At 42.4% G+C, this 7982-nt stretch overlaps 1 non-coding gene across 1 annotated transcript; it reads left to right on the top strand.

Moving 5' to 3' along the window:
- The first annotated feature begins 826 nt into the window (after positions 1–826).
- On the top strand, positions 827–898 carry TRNAP-AGG (transfer RNA proline (anticodon AGG)). Its single transcript has one exon. It is a non-coding gene; the product is annotated as a tRNA-Pro (tRNA).
- Positions 899–7982: the final 7084 nt, after the last annotated feature.

Below are 7982 nucleotides of genomic sequence, written 5' to 3'. Positions count from 1 at the left end.
AGCCATCGGCCCGAACATCCGCACCAGAACCGCAGCCATCGGCCCGAGCATCCGCACCAGAACCGCAGCCATCAGCCCCAACATCCGCACCAGAACCGCAGCCATCGGCCCGAGCATCCGCACCAGAACCGCAGCCATCGGCCCGAACATCCGCACCAGAACCGCAGCCATCGGCCCGAGCATCCGCACCAGAACCGCAGCCATCGGCCCGAGCATCCGCACCAGAACTGCAGCCATCGGCCCGAACATCCGCACCAGAACCGCAGCCATCGGCCCGAACATCCGCACCAGAACCGCAGCCATCAGCCCGAACATCCGCACCAAAACCGCAGCCATCAGCCCGAACATCCGCACCAGAACCGCAGCCATCAGCCAGAACATCCGCACCAGAACCGCAGCCATCAGCCCGAACATCCGCACCAAAACCGCAGCCATCAGCCCGAACATCCGCACCAGAACCGCAGCCATCACCTCCAGAGCGCAACTTCACTATGAGACCATGACGAGTCCGTGAACTGCTAAGGATGAATATTCACTCACGATTGGTCGGAACGCCTCGCTTCTACTTTGCACACACGAATCTTATTGGCTGACAGCGATGTCCATCGCAAACCAGAAACCAAGAGCTCAATCTGATTGGTTCATACGAGAAGATCATGATAATCGGATGTTTTTTAGGGTTTGGCACAGAGGAAAGATTGTGGAGCCTCCGGGAGATTTGTCCTGAACAGCAGCAATGAGGAAAAGAAGAGGAGAAAGAGGAGGAAATACGTGTGACACTGCTGGGAGCGACACAGGGCGAGCAGCTGCACTGAGTCAGCACCTTGGCTCGTTGGTCTAGGGGTATGATTCTCGCTTAGGGTGCGAGAGGTCCCGGGTTCAAATCCCGGACGAGCCCAGTTTTTGTTTTGTTTTTTATTAATAAATATGAAAACATTTAAAATGGAAATGAGAAATATAAAATGAAGCAAATATAAAAAGCATGTGTTACTTCTATTGAGAAATAGAAAAACTTTTTAAATATATATATACATTTTGTACTTATTGTTTCCTTTATTTTACTTTTTATTATTATTATTATTACATTTATATTTTTAGTTTTTATTAATGTCATATTTATTATTATTTTTGTTCTTGTTATTATTCCTACTGTTATTACTATTATTAGTGTTATTTTTATGATTTATTATTATTACTACTACTGTTATTGTTACTATTATTATAGTCATTATTATTACTGTTATTATTACTATTAGTTATTTTTATTATTAAATATTATTACTGTTATTACTACTGTTGTTATTACTAGTTATTACTACCATTATTAGTGTTTTTATTATTAATTATTATTATTACTACTCTTATTATCACTATTATTATTACTGCTACTGATATTACTACTATTATTAGTGTTATTTTTATTATTAATTATTACTACTACTGTTATTGTTATTTTGTTTATTAATTATTATTACTACTATTACTATTGTTATTTTGTTTATTAATTATTACTGTTATTACTACTAATATTATTATTATTTCTTAGTGTTAATGTTATTACTATTATTTTTATGATTTATGACTACTGTCATTACTATTATTATTATTATTACTGTTATTGTTATTATTATTACCATTGTTCTCTCAAATATAAAAAAAAGTAAATAAATAGAAATAAATAGCATAATAATAATACTTATTCCATGTTTAGCAGGGCATGCCCATTCTACACAATTAATATGCCATAAATGTGTCGCTCCCCCCTCTATGAATCTCATATATTCAGATAACGGGAGCAATTTGATCATTAACGTAGGCAGCGCTCTCCATGGATTTCAATGGAGAGATGGACGTGCTTTTTCTGTAGCCTCCATAGACTGCAATGACTCCCTCACCATTGTAGTCTATGGGAAGCACTGCCTCTATGAATCAATAAACCATGTCAGGAGACCCCCATTCTTGTGATTGATGAGGGTCCGACTCCTACCAAGGGTTGCCAGCTCCTGGGACAAGGCCAGCAATTTGCAGCCCTAACCCACGGACCGTTCCCTGAGTCTCTTTCCCCAGTTCATTACTGAACCCCTGATCCCACAAGAACATATATTGTTTTTTTTTTTTTAAGAAAATATTCATCTAATTATAGTTTTCCCTTTAACCCTCAATTTTTTCTGCTTTTTTTTTTGCTGAAATCTGACATAAAATTATAAAAAAATAAAAAATTTTCCTTGTTATACAATTTTTTTTAATTACATTTTACATGTTATTATTGCATTACATTAGTTCTAACCCTAGTCCTAACCCTGGTTCTAGCTAGCTCCGATCACTGCTGATTGAGGCAGGTCCTGGCACCTTTGGGAGCGGGCTCAGCTCCTGAGCCCGTTCCGCACACATCGAGCCTCTCCATAATGGATAAAGTGTTAAAAAAGGTGTTTTTTTTTTTTTTTTTAAAAAAAGACAACCGCTTTAAGTATCCAGAGTGGCGGGTAGTTACAGACTGCACTTCTGTCTGGAGAACCCGGGATTCCATTGATTTTAATAAGAACAGTGTAATACCTTATTTCTTCTGTGGGGGGAGCTGCAGTGTAATTGAGGACTTGCATCTGATCTCCGCTGCCATTGCTGCAAGTTCTAGCACTTATTTTTATAGAAAAAAGGGACTTTCCAGGTACTACAAGCCTTTTAAAGAGGTTGTGCTACCAAAAAGTCAGACTCGCAGTGATCCCTTTAAGCATGATCCCCTTTAAAATAATGAAGGCAGCCATGTTGGGTGTCTCTATCGGTTTAGTTTCCCATGAATAATTGGCAGCAGGCTGGGACACGCTCCACAATAATGACTCGTTCTTCCCGCGTCCCAGTTGGATCTTACAGGAAGGATTATCGGATACAATGTTCCAATAAGAGAGGGAGACAGCAGAATCAACACAAGGGCCCGATACATTGTTTCTGCCATCTTTTGCCTAGTCTTTGGTGTTTTTACCATTTTTGATTTGAACCAATTCTTCTTTTATTTTGAGCCTTTTTGAACTCTATTTTATATGTATTCACTTGGTTTTTTTTTAGGCTCAACATAATGGGCGTGAGTTTTGTGCAAACTTTTTACTCAAATGTATACCAGTCCCCCCCCACCTCCTTCCTGGAGTTCTTTTACATACCCTTAAAAGTTTTGCGACATTTTTGCAGAACATCCGTGCAATCACGTGCTCTGCAGTCATTGCATCTGTCTCATTACATCCCATGCAATAACTTTCCAACATATTGTAGATACATATTGTATATACCCACGTATACAATCATCGGTCATCACGGGAACATATTAAAATTCTTCCTAAAAGACGAAAATAAGGAAATTGCGCCCTGGACAGAAACTGTGATGATTATTGCCATGAAATAATGTTACAATCAAACAAATATTTGACCTCTAAACGGCCTTGAAAACCCCTCCTGTTTCTCGTCATTTTTGTAATGTGCGGCCAACGACTGAAACTGCAGAGAAAACATCATTGTGATCAACACAACTGGCTCCACCGCCCCCAAATCTTCACTGTCCGCTTCAAAAATGCAGGAAACCGAGAGCCGGGACAAGAGAACGAGGGAGGTTTTCTTATACAGTGGTGGCCAAAAGTATTGGCACCCCTGCAATTCTGTCAGATAATACTCAGTTTCTTCCTGAAAATGATTGCAATCACAAATTCTTTGGTATTATTATCTTCATTTAATTTGTCTTCAATGAAAAAACACAAAAAGAATTGGCCTAAAGCCAAATTGGATACAATTCCACACCAAACCTAAAAACGGGGGTGGACAAAAGTATTGGCACTGTTTGAAAAATCATGTGATGCTTCTCTAATTCGTGTAATTAACAGCACCTGTAACTTACCTGTGGCACCTAACAGGTGTTGGCAATAACTAAATCACACTTGCAGCCAATTAACATGGATTAAAGTTGACTCAACCTCTGTCCTGTGTCCTTGTGTGACCACATTGAGCATGGAGAAAAGAAAGAAGACCAAAGAACTGTCTGAGGACTTGAGAAACCAAATTGTGAGGAAGCATGAGCAATCTCAAGGCTACAAGTCCATCTCCAAAGACCTGAATGTTCCTGTGTCTTCCGTGCGCAGTGTCATCAAGAAGTTTAACCCCTTTACCCCCGAGGGTGGTTTGCACGTTAATGACCAGGCCAATTTTTACAATTCTGACCACTGTCACTTTATGAGGTAATTACTCTGGAACGCTTCAACGGATTCCCCTGATTCTGAGATTGTTTTTTCGTGACATATTGTACTTCATGATTGTGGTAAAATTTCTTCGATATCACTTGCGTTTATTTGTGAAAAAAACGGAAATTTGGCAAAAATTTTGAAAATTTAGCAATTATCAAAATTTGAATTTTTATGCCCCTAAATCAGAGCGATATGTCACACAAAATACTTAATAAATAACATTTCCCACATGTCTACTTTACATCAGCACAATTTTGGAACCAAATCTTTTTTTGTTAAGGAGCTATAAGGGTTAAAAGTTGAGTTGACCAGCGATTTCTCATTTTTCCAACAAAATTTACAAAACCATTTTTTTTAGGGACCACATCACATTTGAAGTCACTTTGAGAGGTCTTTATGACAGAAAATACCCAAAAGTGACACCATTCTAAAAACTGCACCCCTCAAGGTGCTCAAAACCACATTCAAAAACTTTATTAACCCTTCAGGTGCTTCACAGGAATTTTTGGAATGTGGAAGAAAAAAATGAACATTTAACTTTTTTCACAAAAATGTTACTTTAGACCCAATTTTTTTTATTTTCACAGGGGTAACAAGAAAAAATGGACCCCAAAATTTGTTGTGCAATTTCCCATGGGCACGCATATACCCCATATGTGGGGAAAAAACACTGTTTGGGCGCACGGCAGGGCTCGGAAGGGAAGGAGCGCCATTTGACTTTTTGATTGTAAAATTTGCTTGAATAATTAGCGGACGCCATGTCGGGTTTGGAGAGCCCCTGATGTGCCTAAACAATGGAAACCCCCCACAAGTGACCCCATTTTGGAAACTAGACCCTCCAAGGCACCTATCTAGATGCATAGTGAGCACTTGGAACCCCCAGGTGCTTCACAAATTGATTCGTAAAAATTAAAAAGTGGAAAAAAAACACTTTCATTTTTATGAATCAATTTGTGAAGCACCTGGGGGGTTCCAAGTGCTCACTATGCATCTAGATAGGTGCCTTGGGTGGTCTAGTTTCCAAAATGGGGTCACTTGTGGGGGAGCTCCAGTGTTTAGACACACAGGGGCTCTCCAAACGCGACATGGTTCCAATTTGTTAGCGGACACCATGTTGCATTTGGAGAGCTCCTGTGTGCCTAAACATTGGAGCTCCCCCACAGGTGACCCCATTTTGGAAACTAGACCACCCAAGGCACCTATCTAGATGCCACCACTGTAGATATCTGAGAAAACTCTATTGGAGTGCAATATATTAGGCTGAGTGCACACGATGCGTTTTTTTCCACCACGGAAACGCATTAAAGCCGCTTGTTAATGCGTTTGCCGTATATAGCAATGGTAATCCGCATGTGCTGTGCACATGATGCAGAAATTTCCACTACGGATTACCATTGGTGCAAAAACCGCAGCAGGACCATTTCTAGCGCGATTCTGCCGCAAATTCGCACCCATTGACTTGAACTGAATCGCAGCAAACCCGCATGTATAATATCTATACAAGCGGATTTGCTGCATTTCAATGAGAATCAATAGGCACAAAATCGCGCCGGAATCACGCTGCGGGTGGTACCCGGGTCGGGAGAGAAGGCTGCTACTCCTCTCATCCAACTGCTGCTCTGGCTGATAACAGCGAGAGCAGCATGGATGGGAGGAGCAGCAGTCTGCACTTCTCAGCCCGCGTGACCGCAGTAGTAAAAAATAGAATAAAAAAGTAAAAATAAAAGAAAAAAACTTTATACTCACCTGTCCGGCGGCCCCCTGGTGTACTCCTGGTCCCCGGCGGCGATGCTCTGTCCTCGGCAGCTAGCGGTACACTGCAGGGCGCGGGCTTTCGCCTGGCAGTGTACTGCCAGGACCTGCTGTGACGTCACTGATCATCTGATCGTCACGCGACCATCAGCTGATCGGTGACGTCAGCAATCAGCTGATGGTCACGTGACCATCAGCTGATTGCTGACGCCGGTAATCAGCTGATCGGTCTCATGACCGATCAGCTGATGCTCGCCGTGGGAACATTCGCAAGAATGTTCCCACGGTGGTAAACTCACCGGGGCTCATCAGCTGATCTTCAGCTGATGAACCCCAGTGACCTCCTGCAGCCTGTATACTGACAGGGGGTGATTTTACACCCCTGTCAGTATACAGTGCTGTATTCTACAGCTGTGACATCAGTGATTTCTGATTTCACAGCTGTAGAAGTGACACAGATCGTCATGGGACACTCGGCGGTGATCGTGGACTGCGGCGTTGACGGCGGACAAGTGAGGATATGGTTGTTTGTTATTTTACGTTTTTTACAGGAGATCGATGGCTTCGCAGAGGGGTGCAATAAACATTTTTAAAAAACCGTGTGTTTTTTATTTCATTAAAATACTTTATTCTGCCTGTGTTTTTATTGAAAAAGCGCCGTTCACTGTACTACGCGGTTAGTAATGGGGGTGTCTTATAGTCTTATAGACGCCCTCCATTACTAACCTGGGCTTCACGTCAGCCGCCAATACAAGGCTGACGTGAAACCCAACCCCATTACCCCAATCGCCACCGCTACACGGCAGTGGGAAGAGCAAGGCTAAGCTCCAGATTTGGTGCATCTTATGGATGCGCCATTTCTGGGACTGCTGAGGGGTGATCGTAATAGCCAGGAGACGGCCAGGATCCATGGCCCCTTCTATGGCTATTAATATCAGCCTGCAGCTGTCTAGTTTAGCCTTTGCTGGTTAGATTTTATTGAGGGACCCCATGTCAATTTTTTTCTGGGGTCCCTCTGTAATCTAGCCAGTAAAGGCTAAACAAACAGCTGTGGGTTGATATTAATAGCCAGGGAACATTGTTGGCTAATGGCCCCTTCCGCGGCTACTAATATCAGCCCCCAGAGGTCGGCTTTCCCTCTGCTGGTTATAAAAATGACGCGGGAGCCCACACCATTTTGCTTTTTAATTTTAGGCGCTGTGCCCATAATTCAGACGTAGCACCACTTTGGACGCAAATTTTTGCTGCGTCCAAAACGTTGATTTCTATTGAATGCAGGTAAATCCACATGTGTTCACTGAACCATGCATATTTACCACATTATATACTTTCTAGTGGTCAAATTTCTGTTGCGGAGACTAGCGACTCTGCAAGAGAATTTGACATGCTGCAGTCCTGAAAGACGCGCTGCATGTCAGTGTCCATGGGTGATCCGCAGCCTCAGATGCACGCATAGTGGACATGGGATTTCTAGAGATCCCATCCACTATGCTGTAACAACTGGACGCTGCTGGTTTGACGCTGTATAAACACGCAGCTTCAAACCTGCAGCGGCTCCTGACCGTGGCCACGTACCCAAACTCACCGGCAGCATGTCAATTTCTGTAGTGGACACGCTAGTCTCCACTGCAGATTTTGACCGATTGAAATGTCATTATATGGGGTGGATTCACATGTACTGACAACAAAAGTGCGGCATTAGAACACAGCGTTTTGGACACAACATAAATACGTTGTGTCCAAAGCACTGCTGAGTGCTTATTAGGGGATGTAGCGGCTAACGAACCAGCTGTGAGATGTTATTTAATGGCCAGGGACCATGTTTGCCTAATGGCACCTTACCAGGCTAAAATTAGCAGCTCACAGCAGCCGCATAAATTACGTGAATATAAATGCTAATGAAGATTGGGTGAATGGGACTAGCTGACACTCAGCTCTTTTGTTTGGTGATGTCAAGGTGTCAATCGGACATTTTCATGCCCAAACTTTAATTAAAGTAAAGAAACACAC

The sequence above is a fragment of the Phyllobates terribilis genome, unplaced genomic scaffold, assembly GCF_046119375.1.
Source record: "Phyllobates terribilis strain yellow unplaced genomic scaffold, ASM4611937v1 Scaffold_2__4_contigs__length_985480577, whole genome shotgun sequence".
Classification (NCBI taxonomy): Eukaryota; Metazoa; Chordata; class Amphibia; order Anura; family Dendrobatidae; genus Phyllobates; species Phyllobates terribilis.
The sequence above is the reverse complement of the archived record's forward strand: the minus strand, read 5'-3'. Positions and strand labels throughout refer to the sequence as shown.